A 24,906-nucleotide genomic window follows, 5' to 3' on the forward strand; every position below is an offset into this window, starting at 1 on the left:
GTCATGGACTTTGATCTTGTATTGAAGTAGAAGCAGTAAAAATTGAAAAACAAAAAAAAGGGGCAGAAAGCTCTGCTCTGTGTTTAGTTCCTCTCATCTCTTTATTTTCATGTGTGAAGCTGAGATTTATTTTGCTTCCTTTTACAAAGTAATATTCAGTTCTGGAATCTATCTTGGGATGTTGATGCTTCAGGCTTCAAGACAGGAGATCAGAAAGGCCCCTATGCTGTGACAACTTCAGTGCCTTTGTTGATGAAACTAACCAGAATAGGATGTACAAGATCATCACAATACATCATATGGGTCTTCAAAAATTAAAGCGTTTTTATGGTATTTCTGTCCTCCAGTTATTCAGTGGATGAGTGGTCTGTCTCATGTGTTTTTGGACATCTGAGGCTAGAGATTTACAACCTTTGATTCCTGTTCTGTGCTGAGTACATTGATCTAAACTAAGGCAGAACAGGCTCTTTTCTCCAACTAGGAAAACGATCAGTTCCCAGACCTAATGTCTATCTTTCCCCCAAGTTTTTATCTAGTTGTTAACTTTAACTAAATTCCACAGTTCCCACAGTAGGATTTGAATCTGTGTCATTGATTCATTGGTATTATTGGACTAATATCCAATAATGCTGGCACTACACTAGTCCATCGTTCTAATCTTAACGGGGAAGTTTTAGAGCACCTTTACTGACCTCTGCATTCTGGAGTTGGCCTAGGGAACCACGATTTCATACATTGATCTATCTACTCTGAAAAATATGCATGCAGTTGTAATAGAAATGCACAAGCAGTTACAACTGAATGGATATATTACACCTGCCATCCAAAATTGTCTAAAATTGAGACAGCTGAATCTTCTACCCGGACAACTTATTCCAACACAAATGATGATGGAAGGAAATTGTTTTAATTAGAAAGGTTTGATAAACCAGTTGAACATTAAGCATGAAATCCTCAAGATGCCAAGAGGAAGCAAGATCTTAGGTTCAATGCGTGTAAACATAAATCTAAATTTTCACTTTGTGTTTGAAGACCTTGTTGTGCACGGTATTATTTGCAGGACTGAGTAAGAATGTAAACGTGGGTAAAATAAAGGAAACTCTGTCATTTTTGTATGAATCTCAGAGCTCTGTGGATCATGTGTAAGGTCTTAAATCAATAATTAACATTTAATGTAAACTCATTATCAAAGTACATATATTTCAGTCCTGAGATTCATTTTCTCACTGGCATACTCAGTATATCTAATAACCATAGAAGGATCAATGAAAGATGGCGACAACTAGGTGCATAACCAGTGTGCAAAAGACAGCAAACAGTGCAAATACAAAAAAGAAATGAAAAAAGAAATAATAATAATAATAATAATGATAAATAAATAAATATCAAGATCATGAGAAAGTGAATCCATAGATTGTGGGAACAGTTCAGTGCGGGGCAGGTAAAGTTGAGTGAAATTATCCACTCTAGTTCAGGAGCCTGATGGCTGACAGGTAATAATTGTTCCTAAAACTTGTGGTGTGAGTCCTGAGGTTCCTGTACCTTCTTCCTGATCCCAGCAGCAAGAAGAAAGCATGACCTAAGTGGTGGCAGTCCCTAATGCTAGGTGTAGATGTGCTTAATGGTACGGAGGGGTTTACCCAAGATGGTCTGCATGTATCCACATCTTTTAGTAGAATTTTTCATTCAAGGACATTGGTGTTTCCATACCAAGCTGTGATCCACCACACATCTATAGAAGTTAGTCAGTGTTATAAAAGTCATGGTGAATCTTCACAATCTCCTAAGGAGGTCGAGGCGCTACCGTGCTTTCTTTGTAATTGCAATTACGTGCTGGGCCCAGGACAGGTGCTCTGAAATGATAACACCAGGAAGTTTAAGTTGCTGACCCTCTCTGTCTTTGATCCCCCAAAGAGGACTGGCTCAGGGACCTCTGGTTTCTTCCTCTTGAAATCAATAATCAGATCCTTGGTCTTACTGCTCTGAGTATGAGGTTGGTGTTGTGGTACCACTCAGCTAAATTTTCAGTCTCCCTCCTATATGTTGATTTGTCACCATCTTTGATTCAGCCAATGACAGTGCTGCTGTCAGAAAACTTAAGTATGGCATTAGAGCTGTGCTTAGACTCACAGTTATAAGTGTAAAGCAAGTAGAGCAGGGGGCTAAACACACAGCCCTGTGGTGCACCCTGCCCTGAACGAGATCTTGAAAGAGATGTTGTTGCCAATCCAAACCGATGAGGGACTGTAAGTGAGGAAATAGAGGATCCAATTGCATAAGGAGATACTAAGACCCAGGTCTTGAAGCTTCATGATTAATTTTGAGAGAATGATAGTATTGAATGCTGAGCTGTAGTTGATAAAGGGCATCCTGATGTATGCATCTTTGCTGTCCAGATGCTCCAGGGTTGAGAGACTAGCCAATGAGATGGGATCTGCTATGGACCTGTAGCTCCAGTAGGCAAATTAGTGAGGATCCAAGATGTTTCACAGGCAACAGTTGATAGGTTTCATCACCAACCTCTCAAAACAGTTCATCACTGTGGATATATGTGCTACTGGACGATAGTCAATGAGACAGGTTACCATGTTCTTCTTAGGCAGTGGTATAATTGAAGCTTGATTAAAATAGGATACCTCAGACTGCCTAAGTGGTAGGTTAAAGATCTTAGTCAGAACTCCAGCAAATTGATCAGCACAGGTATTTTGTACTCGGCCAGGTACCACATCTGGGTTGGATGCTTTCCTTGGGTTCATTCTCCTGAAGCCTGAAAGGTGTCCTCATGTCAGCCTCGGAGACTGAAATCATCACATTATTGGGAGCTTTGGAAGCGTGAGATGATTCCTCCATATTTTGTTGGTAAAAGCAGGCATAGAATTGAGTTCATCTGAAAGCAAAGCCCTGTTGACACCTATATTGTTCGATTTAACTTTGTAAGAGGCAATAGCATTCCAGCCCTGCCACAACCATCAAGTATTCTTCATTGGTTCAATTTTAGTCTGGAATTGCCTCTTTGCCTGTGAGGTGGCTTTCCTGAGATCATATCTGGACCTCTTGCAATGTTCTTGGTCTCCAGACTTGAATGCCTCTGACCTGGGCCTCAGCAGAATGCAGATCCCATGGTTTATCCAGGGCTTTTGGTTGGGGAAGATTCTGAATCACCTTCTGGGGATGTAATTGTCTACGACTGTTTTTGTAAAGTCCGTCACAACCATGGTGTATTCCTTCAGAACCCCAGCAAGCCCTTGAACATAGCCCAGTACACTGACTCATTGCAATCCCTTAGCCACTCCTCTGCCTCCCACGGCAAACTCTTTGTTGTCCTACTCTCTGGAGCCTTTCTCATTAGCCTCTACCTGTATGCAGGTAGGAGAAGGACAACCAAGTGATCAGATTTCCTGAAGTGCAGTCTAGGTACGGAATGTACTCATTCTTTATCTTAATATAGCAGTGGCTAGTGTGTTGGGACCTCTGGTACTATAGATTATATGCTGATGACAATTGGGCACGGATTTCTTCAAACAAGCCTGATCAAAATCCCAGACTATGATATGAAAAACATTGGGGTAGACTGATTTTTGTTTGGTGAAGGTATCATGCAGTATCTCAAGTGCCTGATTACAGTTGGCCAATGGTGGTATGTAAACTGTCGTCATGAAGAATAACTCTCTGGGTAAATAGAATGGTCAGCATTTAATTGTTAGGTGTACAAGAGTATGACAAAGCAACATTGGAGCACTACAAACAGTTAATCAAGAGAAAGACAGCTCCATCTTTTGCTGTTTCTGAATCAGCATTTCAGGCCACCCTGTACTTCAAGAAGTATTTGGGTCTGATCACTTTATCTAACATACTCATAGAGAGCCATGTCTTTGTTAAACACAGAACAGAACAATGTATCATTTCCCTTTAATACATCAGTCTTCCCCGCAGGTCCTTAATTTTGTTCTCCAGAGAATGCACAGTTGCCTCACCCCCCATGGCTGACCCCCACCGCTTTCTGGCCATGGCGATGAACCATACGACATAGGAGCAGAATTAGGCCATCTGGCCCATCGAGTCATTCAATCATGGCTGATTCTGTTTTCTATCTCCTCCTCAAACACTATTTCTCTGCCTTCTCCCCCTAACCTTTGATGCCATGACCAAATCAAGAACCTATCAATCTCTGCCTTAAATACACCCAGCAACCTGGCCTCCACAGCTGCACGTGGCAACAAATTCCACAAGTTCACCACCCTTTGGCTAGAGAAATTTCTCCGCATCTCTGTTTTGAAAGGGCGCTCCTCTATCCTGAGGCTGTGCCCTCTTGTCCTAAACCCTCCCACCATGGAAAACATCCTTTCCACATCTACTCTGTCTAGGCCTTTCAACTTTCGAAAGGTTTCAATGAGTTACCCCTATCCTTCTGAATTCCAGCAAGTGCAGACCCAGAGCCATCAAGTGTTCCTTCTAAGATAACCCTTTCATTCCTGGAATCATCCTTGTGGATCTCCTCCGGACCCTCTCCAACTCTTCAATGCCGACACATCTCTTATAAGAAGAGGGGCCCAAAACTGTTCACAATACTCAAGGTGAGGCCTCACAAGTGCCTTATAAAGCCTCAGCATTACATCCTTGCTTGCTTGAGAGTTAAGACTGAGTCCTTTAGAAGACCATAAAATTTTTAGTTCATTAAGTTGATTTAAAAGTAAGTTGCTTAAAGGAAAATTAAATGCTGCAGATTGCAGTAAGAGTAATTCAAACAAGGTATATTCAGAAATATTGTACGCAGCCTGCAGAGTGCTGCCATGGTTCACCAGCACCATCCTGGTGAGGTCCATTCCCATAGACAATTACAGGCTTTAAGCTGTTGCTCCACTTGTGTTGCGGATAAAAATATTCAATCTCTCCTTGCTACAGTTGAAAGCTGCCTTAATGATTATCATCCAGTGGCACTCACATCTACCGTGATGAAGTGCTTGAGAGGTTGGTTATGGTCGAATCAAGTTCTGCCTCAGCAAGGACCATAAGACCATAAGACAAAGGAGCAGAAGTCGGCCATTCGGCCCATCGAGTCTGCTTCGCCATTTTATCATGAGCTGATCCATTCTCCCATTTAGTCCCACTCCCCCGCCTTCTCACCATAACCTTTGATGCCCTGGCTACTCAGATACCTATCAATCTCTGCCTTAAATACATCCAATGACTTGGCCTCCACTGCTGCCCGTGGCAACAAATTCCATAGATTCACCACCCTCTGGCTAAAAAAATTTCTTCGCATCTCTGTTCTGAAAGGGCGCCCTTCAATCCTTAAGTCATGCTCTCTCGTACTAGACTTCCCCATCATGGGAAACAACTTTGCCACATCCACTCTGTCCATGCCTTTCAACATTCAAAATGTTTCTATGAGGTCTCCACTCATTCTTCTAAACTCCAAGGAATACATTCCAAGAGCAGACAAACGTTGCTCATATGTTAACCCTCTCATTCCCGGAATCATTCTAGTGAAACTTCTCTGTACCCTCTCCAACGTCAACACATCCTTTCCTAAATAAGGAGACCAAAATTGCCCACAGTACTCCAAGTGAGGTCTCACCAGTGCCTTATAGAGCCTCAACATCACATCCCTGCTCCTATACTCTATTCCTCTAGAAATGAATGCCAACATTGCATTCGCCTTCCTCACCACCAACTCAACCTGGAGGTTAACCTTAAGGGTATCCTGTACGAGGACTCCCAAGTCCTGTTGCATCTCAGAACTTTGAATTCTCTCCCCATTTAAATAATAGTCTGCCCGTTTATTTCTTCTGCCAAAGTGCAGAACCATACACTTTCCAACATTGTATTTCATTTGCCACTTCTTTGCCCATTCTTCCAATCTATCCAAGTCTCTCTGCAGACTCTCTGTTTCCTCAGCACTACCGGCCTCTCCACCTACCTTCGTATCATCAGCAAACTTAGCCACAAAGCCATCTATTCCATAATCCAAATTGTTGGACCTGGAACCACTGCAATTTGCCTTTTGCCACAATAGGTCTATGGCAGATGTGATCCCATTGGCTCTCCACATGGCCTTGAATTACCTGGATAATACAAATATCTATTTCAGAATGCTGTTTATTGACTACAGCTCAGCGTTTAACACCATCATTCCTAAAGTTCTGATTGTGCATCTCCAGAACCTGGGCTTCTGCAACTCCATCTGCAACTGGATCCTTGTCTTCCTAACCAGAAGACCACAATCTGTGCAGATCAGAAATAACATCTCCACTTAACTGACATTCAACACTGCTGCACATCAGGGATGTGTGCTTAACTCACTGCTCCACTCTCTCTACACCCATGATTGAGTGGCTAGGCTCAGCTTAAATGCTATCTATAAATTTGCTGGTGATACAACCATTGCCGGCAGAATCTTAGATGTTGACAAGAGGGTGTACAGGAGCAAGATACACCCGCTAGTTGAGTGGTGTCGCCGTGACAACCTCACACTCAGCATCAGTAAGACAAAGAGCAGAAGGGGTTAGATAAGAGAACACTCAGCAGTCCTCACAGAGGGATCAGAAGTAGAAAGAATGAGCTATTTCAAGTTCCTGTGTGTTAATATCTCTGAGGATCTAACCTGGACCCAGCATATCAATATAGCTACAAAGAAGGCAGGATAGTGGCTATATTTCAAAGTTTGAGGAGATTTGTTATGTTGTGGCGACCCACTTTCTGGCACACACGAACTGGCTCATGAAACAGCGTGCGCAGGCAGAGGGCCAGCCCCAAAAAGGGTGCCAGGCCATCTTCACCAGCAGGGGGAAAATCCCGCGTGCGGAAAGGGTCTGGGAATATGCATTTCCCACAGCAGTCCAGCCCAGGGAGGGCAGAAACAGGAAGGCTTTAAAGCAGGCCGCGAAGTTTGAATAAATCTCTTTATCGCAACTCCAACTCACCGACTACGTGTGGTTATTTTAGCGCTGTGTGTAGCACACCACTACAATGTCACCTAAAACACTTGTAAACTTCTAAAGGTGTACCATGGAGAACACTCTACAACTGGCTGCTTCACCATCTGGCATGGGCTGGGGGTGGGGTTTGCTGCTTCACCGGGTCGAAGTAAGTTGTAGCCTCTGTAGTATCCAGGACATCTTCAAGGAGTGGTGCCTCAGAAAAGTGGCATCCGTCATTAAGGACCCCCACCATACAGAACATGCCCTGTTCTCATTGCTGCCATCAGGAACCAGGTACAGAAGCCTAATGGCCAACATTCAATAATTTAGGAACAGCTTCTTCCCCTCTGCCATCCAATTTCTGAATGGACATTGAACCCATGAACACTACCTCACTACTTTTTTTATTTCTATTTTTGCACTACTTACTTAACTATTATATACTGTTTCTATAAAATACTGCATATGCCAGTGATATTTAACCTGATTTTGATTTTGATGTTTCTTCTACCATTGCCTTTTCAAGCCTTTATTCATCAAAGTCCAAACAAGAAGAAAAAACAACAGAATCAAAAATCGAAGGATAAAGTGAAATTGAAATCGTTGAGATTTTCAAGCTTACACAGTATAAGGTTGCTTTATGGTTTAGATAACCCAACAAATTTCTTAAAAGAAATAAATAGATCAAATCCGTAATAACTATGAAGGTCTTTAAATGATAACACTTGTATACACAAAACCTAGAAAATGGTCCACTGAGGAGACTACTTAATTCAGAGTATATTGCATAAGCAATCATTTCTGGTTGAAATCAAATACATTGTAAAACAGAAACAGGCACTTCTATACACTACTTTCATTGCCCAGTATTTTTTCTGGCATCAGGTGCATACTTAATGATGATACTTTTCAGCCAATGGCATTTTTTGCCTTGCAGAGGAAAGCTGGAGATCAAGTATCATGGAATGTCTTAAGTACAACTAGAAATATTTAGTGCCTCTGCCTTGCTTTCCTTATCATTCAATGAAACACAGCTGATATTGCTGGATAAGACAAAAAAAATGACTGAAGAAATGCCAGAGTACACCAACGTAATTTATCTTTGCTCAGTGAAAATGAGATTGGTCCTAAAAAAGGGAAACATTTGAACTAGCACTAGTGCATTCAGAATTAAATAATGATTACGTGACCTCCTTAAATTAGTCAGATTGTATGCATTGTCCAAGCACGTCAATATGTTTCAATAGGTACACTTAATGTCAGAGAAATGTATACAATATACATCCTGAAATTCTTTTTCTTTGCAAACATCCACGAAAATGAATGCCTCAAAGAATGTATGACAGTTAAATGTTAGAACCCCAAAGACCCCCACCTCTCAGCTCCCTCCTTCCACACACAAGTAGCAGTAAGGTAATGATCCCCCCCAACCCCACCAGCAAAAAAATCATTTCCCTCCACCGAGCACTCAAGTGTGCAGCAAGCAGCAATAAAGACATAGACTTGCAGAAACCTCAAAAACTAGTCGTTCATCCAGTAATTCAACATAACACAGGCTCTCCCTTTCCCTAATAAGGGAAAAAAAGGTGTCCCTGTTCCACAGAGCGAGGGGAGACGTAAGAAATAACTCGTTGATTTACGATGTTAAAAGTCTGTTGCGTTGCTTTTTCCAAGCTCCGCACCCAGAGAGTCAGCACCAAAAAGGCACAGCCCTCTGGACACACAAGCCCCGGCAGCTAACCCACTGCTCCTGATTTTCTGTCTTCTCCTGCAAATCTTTAGTCAGGGGCTTCGGCCTAGAGTCAGCACGTCTCCAGAACCACAGAAATCCAGAACCCTGAAGGCATGCTTGCCTTCCAGGCCGTCTGCTTGGGATATCAAAAAACGGCTGGTCATGAGACCCCGAGAGCGGGGTCCCATTCCCGCAAAGAACCAAAGTCAAGAGTGTAACTTCAGGCAACACACGTAAAAGTTGCTGGTGAATGCATCAGGCCAGGCAGCATCTCTAGGAAGAGGTACAGTCGACGTTTCGGGCCGAGACCCTTCGTCAGGACTAACTGAAAGAAGAGCTAGTAAGAGATTTGAAAGTGGGAGGGGGAGGGGGAGATCCAAAATGATAGGAGAAGACAGGAGGGGGAGGGATGGAGCCAAGAGCTGGACAGGTGATTGGCAAAGGGGATATGAGAGGATCATGGGACAGGAGGTCCGGGGAGAAGGAAAAGGGGGAGGGGGGAAAACCCAGAGGATGGACAAGGGGTATAGCGAGAGGGACAGAGGGAGAAAAAGGAGAGAGAGAAAAAGAATGTGTGTATATAAATAAATAACAGATGGGGTACCAGCCTAGAGATGCTGCCTGGCCTGCTGCGTTCACCAGCAACTTTTAAGTGTGTTGCTTGAAATGCCAGCATCTGCAGATTTCCTCATGTAACTTCAGGTCAGGGTCTTTAAAAGAACCTTAGAGAGGAAAAAAAAGAGATATCAAAGATAGAAATAGAGCTGTTTCCGAAGATGCAAGCAAAGGAGTTGTCGTTTAGGGCTGTTTTAAGAGAAAATTAGAGAAGGGTGCAGGTTCAGGGATAGTGCAGAGAAAATCAGGGGAAGCTTGCTGTGGAGATGCTTAAGAATTTGAAGGAAAGTATTAGAATTGACAGAATGAACAACTCCAACACTGCTCCTCCAGAGTCCTTCCTCTGGAAACTCCTGAGCTAGCAGCCCCACAAACCCTGAACCCACCATAAATGAAAATGGTAATTTAAACTCATCCTTCCAATTTCCCAGAGTTAGTTGGAAGCCTTGGATCTGTACAGTTTCCCGCTGCATTCCACTAATTTCCACACCAGAGCATCCAACAGTTGTTAAATGAGCCCAGCTTTTAAAATTAACAAAACTATACTTTGCTACAGGCCAATAGATATTGTCAAAATAAGTGAAAATTGTTGAAAATGCACTCGCAATAAAATTCAGACAAAGAATTCTGAAAGAGAGGCAAGAAGAAAGAAACACATTAAAATACTCTAAGAAGAACAAGACAACAGAGAGGGAAAGGTCATGTTATAGTTAATAATGGGGTCAACTTTTGTTTGTAATGACTTGAGTGCCTGAATATATGTATATTCTAGCAGGAGACTTTAGTGAAGCAAAAGAGTGACAGCATTCAAGATCCAAGTTTCTATCAATGTCTTCAGACAATCATCCATCATAGTATCATGGATAGAAAGGGACCTTTCAGATCTCAATGGGCATTAACTGGTGAAGGCAAAGGTCATTGTCTAGAATGATGCATTTTAGGTGAGATAGGATCAGAAAAGGTGATTAGACAAATAGTGCTCATTGATTAGGAAGAATGAGAGAGGAGCTGGGGCAGTTATGATTAACATTCATATATAACCATATAACAATTACAGCATGGAAACACGCCATCTCGGCCTTTCTAGTCCATGCCGAACTCTTACTCTCACCTAGTCCCACCAACCTGCACACAGCTCATAACCCTCCATTCCTTTCCTGTCCATATATCTATCCAATTTAACTTTAAATGACAACATCGAATCTGCTTCAACCACTTCTGCTGGAAGCTCATTCCACACAGTTACCATTCTCTGGGTAAAGAAGTTCCCCCTCATGTTACTCCTAAACTTTTGCCCTTTAACTCTCAACTCATATCCTCTTGTTTGAATCTCCCCCACTCTCAATGGAAAAAGCCTATCTACTTCAACTCTATCTATCCTCCTCATAATTTTAAATACCTCTATCAAGCCCTGCTCAACCTTCTATGCTCCAATGAATAAAGACCCAACTTGTTCAACCTTTCTCTGTAACTTAGGTGATGAAACCCAGGCAACATTCTAGTAAATCTTCTCTGTACTCTATTTTGTTGACCTCTTTCCTATAATTCAGTGACCAGAACTGTACACAATACTCCAAATTTGGCCTTACCAATGCCTTGTACAATTTCAGCATTACATCCCAACTCCTATACTCAATGCTCTGATTTATAAAGGCCAGCATACCAAAAGCTTTCTTCACCACCCTATCCACATGAGATTCCACCTTCAGGGAACTAAGCACCATTAGTCTTAGATCCCTCTGTTCTACTGTATTCTTCAACCATTTACCATGTATGTCCTATTTTGATTAGTCCTACCAAAATGTAGCACCTCACATTTATCAGCATTAAACTCCATCTGCCATCTTTCGGCCCACTGTTCTAACTGGCCTAAATCTCTCTTCAAACTTTGAAAACCTACTTCATTATCCACAACGCCACCTATCTTAGTCTCATCTGCATTCATGAAGAGCAAGTGACAGATGTAGATTTATCCAAGACAGATTCAAGCCTTAGAGCAGGAAGATAGAGAATACACTGGATTAGAGTTGGGTAAAAGGGAATAAAATACCTTAAGGTAAAAAGAAGCTGAGAGGAAAATGAGCAGACTCTGATATAAATTATCAGTCAAAATAAGTATGAAAGTAAACACAAAGGAAATTAAAACTACATGGGCATTTCCAAGAGCACAGAAGATACATTCTGGCCATAAACACAGGTTAGGAAAAATAGTGCGTAAAAATTTAAGTAAACGGTGTGACCATAGGATTAAATTCATGCAGGCATGAAGCATAGATGGAAAAATGTCCTGGAATGCAGAGATGGGATGAAAGTAGGTGTTGGGAAATTTGCAGAGAATCATTGAGTTCAGTGTTAGAGATTTCCCAGTGAAAAGCAGAGGAACTAAAGTTTCACACTGAGCCAGCAGAAGTTGAATTGGAGACACAGTGAAGGTCATTATTCTTCACTATAAACTTGGTATACTCAGACGCTTTTGCAACAACAGCAGCAAACTGCCAAATGAACTATATAATATTTCTTTTCCAGTACTTCACCAGAACCAGCACAAATATTCACTCTTCTTATGCTTTGAACTGTGGATAATTTGTGTGTGTTCAATTTATCTGCAAAATGCCTAGTTTTGGGGCATTTTTCAGATAAAGATCTAGGTCTGTTGCTTTTATCACAGATTGCAACAAGCAATGCTTAGAGTTGGTCTTTAACTGTACTGCACAAATTCGACTAAGTGTCCCTGTGTAAATAAGAAGTACAAAGTAAATCTTACAATTTTGAACATGGTACTTTTTTTTTCATTCAGGGACCTTATTCATCTTTTGTTTTCAATTACAGACACCATTCTCGCCTGCCTTCCTGTGTAGACTGCTTATTCTGACCCATTCATGCATTGCAACTCACTACATCATTTGGTTATGGCAAGCCCATTATTTACTCTGTATAAAAGATGCTTGGGATAAATTACATTTTCTTGTTCTGCAACTTTGTACTTTTAGAGCTGCAAAAACAGCCAGGGAAAAGTAAAGATAGATCCTATACTCTAGTTGTAGTAGAATTGCCAGGTTTTTCAAGAAATGAAAACTAAAATGCTTCTTTGCAACCCTTAATGCTCTCGTTAAGGGTTACAAAAGACAACCTCAATGAAAGTATACTCTTCTTCTTAGACATCTAGATTACAGTACCTGTTTCCACTTCCTTTCGGAGCTGACTGGATTTGGGATGTCCTTCCTCAATGCTTGATCCCAATAAAATGACAGGAGATTATTTGAGACTTCCTGAATACTTCTTCCCTGCAGTGATCTGACACAGGTCATAACAAAAGCTGAATTTTCTCAAGGAGACCTTGAGAGTATCCTGGCATTGTTTCCTTTGACCTCCTTGAAACCAACACCTGCTTTGGCTGTGATTACTATGACTGGTCAATCAAAGCACACTCTGCCAATTGACAAGACAAAAGCCGATAGAATGAAAATTCCCAAAAAAGACAAATTCAGACACCACTGAATAGCAAGGTGAGGCTTCAGTTCCCTTCAGGCAGCATGCAGTGGGCATTTAGTGTCTCTTAAGACTTTTCTCACCTCTGAAGTGGTACTTTATATGTGTGGGGGAGGAGGGGATGCAATACCCAAGGCAGGATTACAGTGAACTGCAGTGAAGAGTTCATCTTGAAGAAGGAGGGAGATGCAGTGAAGGTGCTGAATGAATGGGGTGAACAAGACAGAAAATGGTAGTAGCATTGAGAGGAGGGGCTAATTTGAAATGGCTCGGTGAGGGGTGATAGAGTCCAAAGACAATCAGTGTTAGTCTGTGTATCTGTCTCCATTTATCTCTATCTCTATGTGATTGTGTTTTTGTTTGCACATGTATGTGTGCTTGCATGTGTCTAAAAATGTGTGAACATGTGTTTGAGGGTGTGTGTGTGTGTGTGTGTGTGCGTGGTTGTGAGTGTGAATGTGTGTGTGTGTGTGTGTGTGTGTGTGCCTTTGTTAGTATTCATGTAACAGAGCTTGTGTTCCAGTTCACTAAGACTCCCTTGTTAGTCAAGTTATTTTTCTCTGTCAAAACTACATTGCGTTCAACAAGTTTGTCAAGTAATAAGAAATAATTTCATTCACTGGCATCTTCCACTCCTGCGTATAAACTCACTGACTGACTGAGACAATGTAGTGACTATTTCCAAAAGGACGGATAGAGAAGGCTGGGTTGGGGTGGGAAGTGCCACGTTAGTTTTCACTCTTTACAGGTGCTTATAAATTTTTTTGCAATTTTAATAACTCTAAAGGAAACTCTCCAGAGTAGAGTGGCCAACAGCAATAGTGGGATAACAATGATGTGGGCACAAAACAGTGGCAGAGTGGTTAGCACACCAATCTACAGCACCAGCAATCACTGATCTGGGTTCAATTCAGCAATCACTCATCTAGGTTCAATTCAGAAATCACTGATCAGGGTTCAACTTAGCAATCACTGATCTGGATTCAATTCTCACTGCTGTCTGTAAGGATTTTATACATTCTTCCTGTGATCATGTGGGTTTCCTCCAGGTGCTCCGGTTTGCTTCCACATTCCAAAGACATATAGTTAGGGTTTAAGGTTTCGGTTATGCTATGTTTGCACTGGAAGCATGACATTATATGCAGATTGCCCAGCACAATCCTCACTGATCTGATTTGATACAAACAGCATACTTCGTTGAATGTTTTGAAGTACATGTAAGAATCGAAGCTAATTTTTCATCTTTATCTTCATGTGGGTTAAATGTGATTTCTTTCGCAGAAATTTGTACACTAATGTGCTAATAAGTGCCTAGTGGGACATAGCAGAAGAACAAGCTTTCCATGTAGAAGGACAAAACAATATTTCCTCATCTCCAGCCCCAGGATTAGAGCAGCATGGTAGCATAGATGTTAGCACAATGCTTTTCAGTACCAGAGAGGTTCAATTCCCACCACTGTCTGTAAGGAGTTTGTACATCCTCCCTGTGACTGCGTGAACTTCCTATGGGGCAATGTTCCCTCTAAGTTGTGCCAGTATATACATGCACACATCTTTTGCTGCCAGTGCACAAAGGAATTTAAACTGAACACAACAGGTTGTCACGCTCATCTTGTTAGCATGTTAAGTATATTTCACGATCATACACAATCACATTTCCATTTCTAGTTTCTGATGTGGACTGTGTTGACAACGTGGAGTTTGTGATGATTTGTCTCAGATTTCAGAACTGGCTTACTTATACTGTTTTTAATGAAGTATACTGTTTTAATTAGTGATTCACTATATCGAATTCCAAAGAAGCAAAAAGCGTGAAGCTCAAAAGAAATGCCATTTCACTTAAAGCTTAACGGTTTGCTAGCTGTTAAAATGAATACCTCTATATATAAAATTTAGTGCACACATCTTGTTGTCACTGGGCAAAAAATTTGCGCAGCACAAGATTTTTTGCACACACTGGTCATTACAAATTAGAGGGAACATTGCTCTGGGTGCTCCAGTTTCCTCCCACAGACCAAAGACATACTGGATGGCAGGATAATTGGTCATTATAAATTGTCCCGTAATTAGGCTAGGGTTATATTGGGGGCTGCTGGGTAGCATGGTTCGAAGAGCCAAAAGGACCTATTCTGTGCTGTATCTCAATAAATAATAATTTCCTCTTTGGCTCTACTGAAACTCTGTCTTCATCATTAAACCTGCCCAAGATCCTTTCCCTGGCTTCCTTGTGATACTGACCTTTCTATTCCCGTTCAATTGCTCTTTCTTCATTCCTGCTAGAAAACACATGTAAGTGAAGCCCATGAGTCCAAAGGGCTTGCGTCAAACACCAAGAGCTCCTCAAGGGTATCTCCACCTGCTTATAACTCTGCCATTTCCAAACTTCGCCAGATTACTGCTTTCCAAAATGGATGTTTGAGACCTGGGACTAAATCTGAGGAAAACAGTAACTCCTTACGAGTGCCGCTTTGGGAAGCAGGCTCAGAATACATCCAGAACACCTAACCTAGGAGGGCATGGAGAAACAAATGGTATAGTACTCTCTCCAGTAATGTATCCTTCAAATGCAAAACAAAAAATATTGGTAATGCAATATTTCAAATAGTTTATCTTTAAATTGTTCAATAATGTGTACATTATGGGCTAATAAAAGTTTAAGCAGAGAAGATGATCAGTTGCTTTTTTACATTTATTTCAAAACATGTGCTATCTTTTTAAAGAATTCTGATCAGTACTGGAATGTGAAATATTGTGACTCATTCAGTATTTAAAAGCAACTGCATTAGAAAGTCTCTTGGGCAGTATGAACAGACTGGGATCTTAAAACAATATTATGGTCTATGAAAAGATGAGAGCAAAATCTGAGAAGACTCCTGAGATTCTGAGTCACAAGTGTTGACAGAGCAGTCAATTCATGCTGTTTTGTGAATTTAAGTACAGTAGTGTAACCCCTAACCCTTTCACTTATGCAACAATCATCATTCTCAGTTTTATTGTTCCTTTGACATACAGGCACTGTTTATTTGATGTGCAAGGTTGATGGAAAATGTCTCTGTGCAACACAATGTATGCCAGGGAACTGTAATTCAAATTTGTCAATCATCAGCTTAAGATCAGTATCTGTAACAAAACACTCAGTTGGAAAACCTGTGATTGTGTCCATTGAGCCTTGCTCCAAGCTCATCAATAGTAAGCCCTCGGATGCATGCAAAGAGGTTCCCTTTTCAAACATCCACTGTTTTAATATTACAGCCGCATGGGTGGGAATATCCAGTTTCTCTTAGTACTAAAGGCATTGAAATACAGTCAATATCTATGACTATCATCCAGGATCTTAAAATTCTGACTTTGCGCTGATCTCAGTGCATAATATACGCAACTTAAAAAAAACTCCTACTTGATTTTGACACAGGACATGCTGCATAGGCAGATCCTAGAGAATCCAAAGAAGTAGTGGCAGCTCTCCCTAAGCCACTGCAAGAGAGGTTCACACTGGGGAGCAGAGGAAAAGGACAATCAGCACACTGTTCACAGCAGTCCCTCCATTCACATCCTGCAATAATTGTCCAAACATGCAACATAAAATGATGAACATTTAAAAATAATTAGGTTGCTTTGCTGCTCAAGGCTTACATTGTTTCAAACTATAATCTGTACGATTCCACAGAGGGTTAAGTGTCTGTCTAAAGGAGGCTGGAAATTTTGTACTTCAGAAAAATGGCCTTTGCTCATTTGCCAGACACTCATTTGTTAGCCTATTCAAAAAGTATTTGTTCCCAGACAATTGGAAACTGCTAGCAGTGCCCGCAAAATTCCATATTTGTAGATTTCCTAAGGTTGCATTCAATAACCAACAGCATAAACCTCTACTTAATTCAGGAATTAAGCACTGAATGTCAGCTGTACACACACTAATAATTTACATGAAACCAGCATCAGGTAATTGCTTCGAAGATTCCAGTCTTGACAACAGCAATAAACAGTCTACATCAGCAAATATTCTGAGGCCAGGCTTAAAAGTCCATGCGCTTTTTAACATTATTATAGACAACTTTGTAATAAACAGTATGGATGGAATGTTCTTGTATATGTAAACATCGCTTTGAAAGATTAATCATATTGTTTTGTGTGGGACAGATTATTAAATTTCCAAAGACCACACTCAAAGTACACACTCATACTAATGTTACTACTGCAACGGCCAGTAGGGCAAAGTGTTTTGTAATAGATTTCAAATATTCACTATTATTCATTAGTGACATGAGGTATTTCCTGAAGCAGACTCCCAGCCTCCTGAGGAAGATATAGTTTATTCAAATACAGTTGTATTATTGGCACCATTGAATATTAAGATCTATAAATTCATTTATGCTGAAGATAGCCTTTGGAGTGATTAGTTTTATATATGTGTGTGTGTGTGTGTGTGTGTGTGTGTGTGTGTGTGTGTGTATGTGTGTGTGTGTGTGTGTGTGTGTGTGTGTGTGTGTGTGTTGGCACAATAAAACTACTAGTTTGGAATTATTTCAGTGCCAAAGAGTAAAACAAATTTATAACCTTTTGACCTCAGTTTAGTTTTTGTTAATGGCTTTGATTTTTAGTTTGATAATTATTTCAACCTTTCCATGCTTATTCTTTTCCTTCCATTCTGTTTCGCTTGGTTATACAAGGGTTTTAATTACTTGGCTTTAATCAATTAAAACTCCAATTGAAGCCCCTAAAGACTTATCTGGAAAGTTTTCTTTCAGTGATAAAACTGTGTTGTCAAGAAATGTCAACTGTGCAAAATTTTCATTTTCTTTTAAGAATGACTTGCATGAGATTCAAGCTACATTAGCAAAATACTGAACACAAGAGAATCTGTCTGCAGATGCTGGAAATCCAGAGAAGCAAACACAAATTGCTGAGGGAACTCAGTAGGATCATCATCTCTAGAAATGAATAAATAGTTGATGTTTCAGGCCAAGACCCTTCTTCAAGACGGGAAAGGAAGTGGGGAGATGCTGGAATTAAAAATGTGGTGGGGAGGGGAGGAGGACTAGCTAGAAGCTAAGGGGTGGGAAAAGTAAAGGGCTGGAGAATAAGGAATTTTATAGGAGAGGAGGGTGGGTCATGAGAGAAAGGGAAGAAGGAGGGACACCGGGGGAGGTGATAGGCAGGTGAGGAGAAGAGATAAGAGTTCAGACAGGGGAACTGAAGAAGAGGGAAGAGGGAGCAAAAAAAAAAATTACCGGAAGAGGAAATCGATGTTCACGCCATCAGGTTGGAGGCTACCAAGATGGCATAAGAGGTGTTCAGTACTGATTCCTGATCAATCGCATTTGTTGGTGGGATATGTGTGAGTGGTATGATGGTGATGAAAAACACTTGAAGAGTAAAAAGCGAGATAAATAGAACGAAAGACAAAATATGCTTACATGAAATAAATTGAAGTATGTTGAAAAATTTAAGGTAAAGCCTACAATAGTGTTTTTATTACAAGTTTTGTTTCAGCTGTCCTTTATGGATACTGAAATATATAGAGTCATAGAGCATTTAACTGACCCTCTAGCCCAATTGGTCCATGCTGACTAAGATTTCCATCTAAGCTAGTCCAATTTGCTTATATTTGGCCCATGTCCCTCTAAACCAGGGGTTCCCAGCCTGGGATCCATGGACTCCTTGCTTAATGGTAGGTGTCCATGGAATAAAAAGGTTGGGAACCCCTACTCTAAATCTTTTCTATCCACGGACCTGTCCAAGTGCCTTTTAAGTGCTACTAATATATCTGCCTCAACCACTTCCTCGGTCAGCTCAGTCCATTCTGACCATCCTCTGAGTTAAAAAGTTTACCTTTGAATTCCTCTTAAATCTCTTCCATCTCACCCTAACTCTTTGTCCTCTGTTTCTGATTCACCAACCCTGGGTAAAATAAAAAGCTGTACATATTCACCTTATCTATGCACCTCTTGATTTTCTGTATGTTTATAAGATCACCACTTACTCTCCTTTGCTGCAACCTACTCAACCTGTATCCGTGACTCAATTCTTCAAATCCTGGCAACATCCCCATAAATCTTCTCTGCCCTGTGACCATTTAAATGGCATCTTTCATATAACAGGGTGACCAAAACTGAACACAATATTTCAAATGATGCCTCACCAACATCTTGTGTAATGACACCACAACATCCAAACTGCTATACTCAATATCCTGATTGATAAAGGCCAGGTGGCAAAAGGCTCTGCACCACTCTGTCTTCCTGCAATGCCACTTTGAGGAAACCACTTTTGTGTATTTTGAGGGCCCCCTGCTTTAGAACACTCCACAGTGCCCTACTATTCACTGTGAAAGTTCTACCCCGATCTGTCATCCCAAAATGCAACACCTTTCGCTTACCCGAAATAATTCCATTTACTATTTGTTAGATCACTTCCTCAGATGATCAAAATCTCTCTGTAATTCCTGATAGCCATGTTCACTCGACGTTGATGTAACTGAAATTTTCTTAATAACACTGCAAAATACCTTGGCAAAACATCAATTAAAATAAAGACAAAACAGATCTCTGAAATGACCCAAAAATTCAGAAAATGACTAAATTATCAATTAAACCTTTTTCCGGATTTTTCATTCCTCTCTATAGTTTAGTGCATTTTCTGATCCTAATTGTTTTGTGTCTTTTTTCCATTATTTTGTATTCTCTGTTTACACTTTTCTTAACTTTACCCATTAATATTCATGTTCTTCCTTTCTTTTGCAATGGTTTTCTTTTGATTTTCATTCCTTCTTTCTTAATGGTCAGCTTATCGAGAACAGGATTTCCCCTTATTTTCCCATGACAGAATAACCTTGGGTAGAAATTTGATACATTCCAATATGTTCTCATTCTTGAGTTGAAACTTAACTGTGAATTTAATAAAAATTCAGATCCTGCGACAGTGTGGCTGAAGATCTACAAATACAGAAAAAAAATGATTTAAATATGATCACATTGAAAATGCTTTTGGTAAAAATATTACAGTAAATTCAGTATTCAGTAAATGACATGAATTTTAAAGCTAATGTGTAGTCTTACAGTTTAGTAATATAATTCTGAAATGAGAAAATGTAAATTGAACAAACATCAGTTAGAACCAAAGCTCACTTAGAGATTTAGGCTCTGAAACCATGTCAGGAGATACATGTCATTGTATTCACTGAAGTTAAAACATGTATTTCCTTTAAATAATTATCATATATTATAGCATTTAATATAGCCATTCCCAGTTGGCACTGTCCAAATTACATAAGGGAAAAGACCAACTATTCTTTAGTAGTCCATCATGGAAAGCTATTCTTATCATTGGATGCAGCAATGACCTAGAATTTTGAATACTATGATTTTTTTTTATATAGCCGGACATAAAACTGAAGATATCTCCCAAGTGGCAGCAAGTAATGGCAGTCTGTTGAAGGGTTGCAGTTGTGAGAAATTATCTTCCACATGAAATAGGTTGGTTTTACTCATGGGATATTCTCTTTACTTCATAGGTACAAGGTACCCAATGGAATTCCAGTGCTGATATCTGGTTTTGTACATACAGGATACCAGAAGAAGCAATTCAAAAGTCTACTTGATAATGAAGTGAAATCCAGATAATACATGGAGAATGAAAGTAACTGTGGCCCAGAGAAGTCGTACTTGTGAGGTGATTAAATATGACATGATCTATACACCACACAGCCAACATACAATTTTACATCTTTAACGGATATACTATTGAGAATTCAGTGTAAGTGCTCACAAAGACAGACCAAATGTGACCCTAATGCATTGATAAAAAAGAGTAAAGAAAGAGAATTAAATTTCATCCAACCTGAGGGAGAGGGACTAATGAAATACTGGAAGGAAAGAGGACTGTTAGAAAAGTTTAAAGAAAGGCCATCAGAGATGCAAAAAAAAATGAAGTGAGAATGAGTAAATCTGTAGATGTTAAATGCAGCAACAAATCAGTTATTGAACTTCAAGTGTTTCATATTGGAAATGGCAAATGTATTTCAGACTGCTTTTCGTGCCCATCTGTGTATGATTTCACCCCAATATTTTTAAAGCTGTTGTTTCACAAACCTACCAAGTCATGTGCTGTTCCTGTCTGCCCAGATGAACCAAGATTCTCTGTTTTTATTTCCTGCAGATATTCAGCGAAGATAAATGTCTCTCATTATGAGCTCATATGATGAATAAGCACCAAAGAGCATCAGTTAGACTGGCTAATCACTTTAGTTTATTTATTTATTTAGAGATGCAGCATAGTAACACGCCCTTCCAGCCTAGCAAGCCTGTGACACCCAATTACACTCTTGTGATCGATTAACTACTAATCTGTATGTCTTTGGAATAGGGGAGGAAACAGTAGAACCCAGTGGAAACCTATGCATTCATGAGGAGGACATACAAACTCATTACAGACAGAGGCGGAAATGAAAGTGGGATGCTGGCACTGTAACACTGTTGCACTAACCACTATGCTACTGTGCTGCTCTTTCTTTGCTATAATTACGGTGGTTTTTTAATGTGCAACTTTATGATACAAGGGAAAGCTGTGCAGTGACAGTGAAGAAAATGAAAGGTGCAACATTAATGCATGCGTGAGCATGTCCATACATGGCCTCCGTACTACAAACTCAGGTTAGTGGAGCAACATGCTCATATTCCATCTGGGTAGCCTCCAACTTGATGAATAGACATCAATTGCACTAACTTCTGGTAATCACTCCTTTCTGTTCCACCCCTCCCCCTTCTCTCAATTTCTCCATTCTCCATTCTGCCTACTGCTACCCTCTCATCCTTCACCCCTTCCAGCCCACCATCTCCCTCTGGTTCCCCACCTCCTTCCTTTCCAGTCTTGATGAAGGGTCTCTCCCCAAAACGCCAACTGTTTACTTCCCGTCATAGATGCTGCCTGACCTGCTGAGTTCCTCCAGCATTTTGTGTGTGTTGCTCAAGGTTTCCAGCACCTGCAGAGTCTCTTGGGCCATTAATTTGTTTGCAGTTGGCAGTCCAGCCCAGCACTTGGGCTGCAGAATGTTCACTGCTGGGTAGAGGAAAGGCTTTACGATAAATTTACTCCACTCATGGGATGTGGGTGTTGTCTCTCATAGATCCCTGGGCTATTCTGGAAGGCAGTTGAGAATCAACCATGTTGATGAGTCTGCAGCCAGTTATGCTCAAGTTGGATAAGGACAGTAGACAGTAGATTTCCTTCCCCAAATGATGTAAATCAACCAGATATGCTTTTATGGAAATTTCTCAGTTTTGTGGTTCTAAATGAAATTACAACTTTTTTTCTTTAAGTAAACTTAATTTCTTGCTCTTGCTGTAAGATTCAACTGTTGTCTCCTGATCAATAGAGTCATGGAGATATAGAGAAGTACACACAGAAACAGGCTCTCCGGTCATCTAGCCCATGCTGAAACCATTTAGACTGCGAAATCCCGTTGACCTGCACCGGGACCATAGCCCTTGTTACCCCTACTATCCAAGTACATATCCAAAATTCTCGTCAACATTGGAATCAAGCTTGCATACACCACTTTGCTGGCAGGTCACTCCACACTCTCACGACCCTCTGACTAAAGACATTTCTCCTCATGTTCCACTTATCACCTTTCACTCTAAATCCATTCCCTCTGGTTGTAGTCCCACCCAGCCTCAGTGGAAAAAGCCTGTTTGCATTTACCCTACTAATATCCCTCATAATTTTGTATATCTCTAATCTGAGGAAAGACATCCTTGCCATAGAAGGAGTACAAAGAAAGTTCACCAGATTGATTCCTGGGATGGCAGGACTTTCATAGGATGAAAGACTGGATGAACTAGGCTTATACTCATTGGAATTTAGAAGATTGAGGGGGGATCTGATTGAAACGTATGAAATCCTCAAGGGATTGGACAGGCTAGATGCAGGAAGATTGTTCCCGATGTTGGGGAAGTCCAGAATGAGGGGTCACAGTTTGAGGATAAAGGGGAAGCCTTTTAGGACCGAGATTAGGAAAAACTTCACACAGAGAGTGGTGAATCTGTGGAATTCTCTGCCACAGGAAACAGTTGAGGCCAGTTCATTGGCTATATTTAAGAGGGGCTTAGATATGGCCCTTGTGACTAAAGGGTCAGGGGGTATGGAGGGAAGGCTGGTACAGGGTTCTGAGTTGGATGATCAGCCATGATCATACTGAATGGCGGTGCAGGCTCGAAGGGTCGAATGGCCTACTCCTGCACCTATTTTCTATGTTTCTATGTTTCTATGTAAATCTCCTCTCAATCTTCTATGCTCTAAAGAATACAGTCCTAACCTATTCAATCTTTCCTTATAACTCAAGTCATCCAGACCCAGCAACATCCTTGTAAATTTTCTGTGTTCTCTTTCAACCTTGTTTACGTATCTTTCCTGTAGGTAGGTGACCAAAACTGCACACAATCTTCAAAATTAGACCTCCAACATCTCATACAGCTTCAACATCACGTCTCCTGTACTCAATACATTGACTTATAAAGGCCAATGTACCAAGAGCTTTCTTTATGACCCTATCTACCTGGGACATCACTTTTAACAAAATATGGACCTGCATTCCCACATCCCTTTGTTCTACCACACTCCTCAGTGCCCTACCATTCACTATGTAAGACCTAGCCAGGTTGGTCCTACTGAGGTGCAAAACCTCGCACTTGTCTGCATTAAATTCCATCTGCCACTTCTCAACCCATTTTTTTCAGTTTGTGCAGATCCTGCTAGAAGTTCTGATAGTCCTTCTCACTGTCCACTTCACCCCCAATCTTGGTGTCACCTGCAAATTTGCTGATCCAGTTAACCACATTATCATCCAGATCATAGATATAGATGGCAAACAACAAAGGACCCAGCACGGATCCCTGCAGCACACCACTAGTCACAGGCCTCCAGTCAGAGTGGCAATCACCTACCACCACTCTCTGGCTTCTCCCACAAAGCCAATGTCTAATCCAATTTACTTCTTCATTCTGAATGCTGAGCGACAGAACTTTCTTGACCAGCCTGTCATGTGGGACCTTTTCAAATGCCTTTTATAAAGTCCATGTAGATAACATCTACTGCCTTGGATTCATTCACTTTCCTGATAACTTCCTCAAAAGTCCTGACTATCCTTAATCAGTCCCCATCTATCCAAATACTTATATATCTGTTCCCTGAGAATTCCTTCCAATAACTTCCCCACAACTAATATCAGACTCAATGGCATATAATTTCAGGTTTCTGTTTAGAGCCCATTTAAACAGCAGAAAAACATTGGCTATCCTCTAATCCTCTGGTACCTCCCTGTCACTGTTTGGGCCCCAGCAATTTCTGCATTTACCTCCTGTAGGATCTGAGGGATCACCTTGTCAGGCTCTGGGGATTTGTACACCCTGATTTACCTCAGGGTAGCAAACATCTCCTCCTCTGTAATCTGTACAGGGGCCGCAAAGTTGAAGCTACTCTGCCTCACTTCTATAGACGCTGTGACTATTTCGTGAGTAAATACAGATGAAAAGAACTCACTTAAGATCTCTCCCATCTGTTTAGGCTCCACACATAGATTACCATACCAGAAGACTAATTTAGTCCATTGCAATCCTTTTGCTCTGGCAGACTCAGAATAGTCTACAATTTTGGATCCTAATTCAACAAATACCAAGATTCAAGTCTTTATTATTGTATTTGTCTCAGTTTAAAACAAGTTTCAGATCCAAGTTTCTCATCATCTAAGTGAACATAAAATTCTATCATGCTATGATTATTCCTTCCTGAGGATTCTACACTATTGAATCAATCCTTTCTACTTATATATGACCAGATGTAAAATCACATCTTCCGCTGTGGTTTAAATGTATGACATGGTACCTAAATAACTCACTTTCATGGTAGCCTTTGCCAATTGCGTAGACTAATCTTTATGAAGTATGACAACTCTCAGGATTATTACAGGACTGTTCTTGCAAGTCCCATGATTCAGAATCTTTCTTAAAGCATTGTTGTAGTGAGGAACTTATTTCATTGCTATTTATTTTCTCCACTCAAATTGATTTCACATTCTACTTTCAGAAGACATATCATTTCTTGCTGCTACACTGATCTCCACCATCCCCCCTCCCCCAACTCCATTAATAGAGCTAA

The 24,906-nt window shown here is 40.6% G+C and overlaps 1 long non-coding RNA gene across 1 annotated transcript in view; it reads left to right on the top strand.

Annotated features, from left to right (window-relative positions):
* The window catches only part of LOC134344779 (uncharacterized), a 53,429-nt gene that overhangs the window by 10,161 nt on the left and 18,362 nt on the right, over positions 1–24,906 (top strand). The window contains exons 2-4 of the long non-coding RNA XR_010017520.1: positions 20,132–20,228; positions 20,320–20,424; positions 21,311–21,404. This is a non-coding gene — a long non-coding RNA (uncharacterized LOC134344779). The remainder of the gene's footprint in view (positions 1–20,131; positions 20,229–20,319; positions 20,425–21,310; positions 21,405–24,906) is intronic.

Source organism: Mobula hypostoma, chromosome 4 (genome assembly GCF_963921235.1).
Source record: "Mobula hypostoma chromosome 4, sMobHyp1.1, whole genome shotgun sequence".
Classification (NCBI taxonomy): Eukaryota; Metazoa; Chordata; class Chondrichthyes; order Myliobatiformes; family Myliobatidae; genus Mobula; species Mobula hypostoma.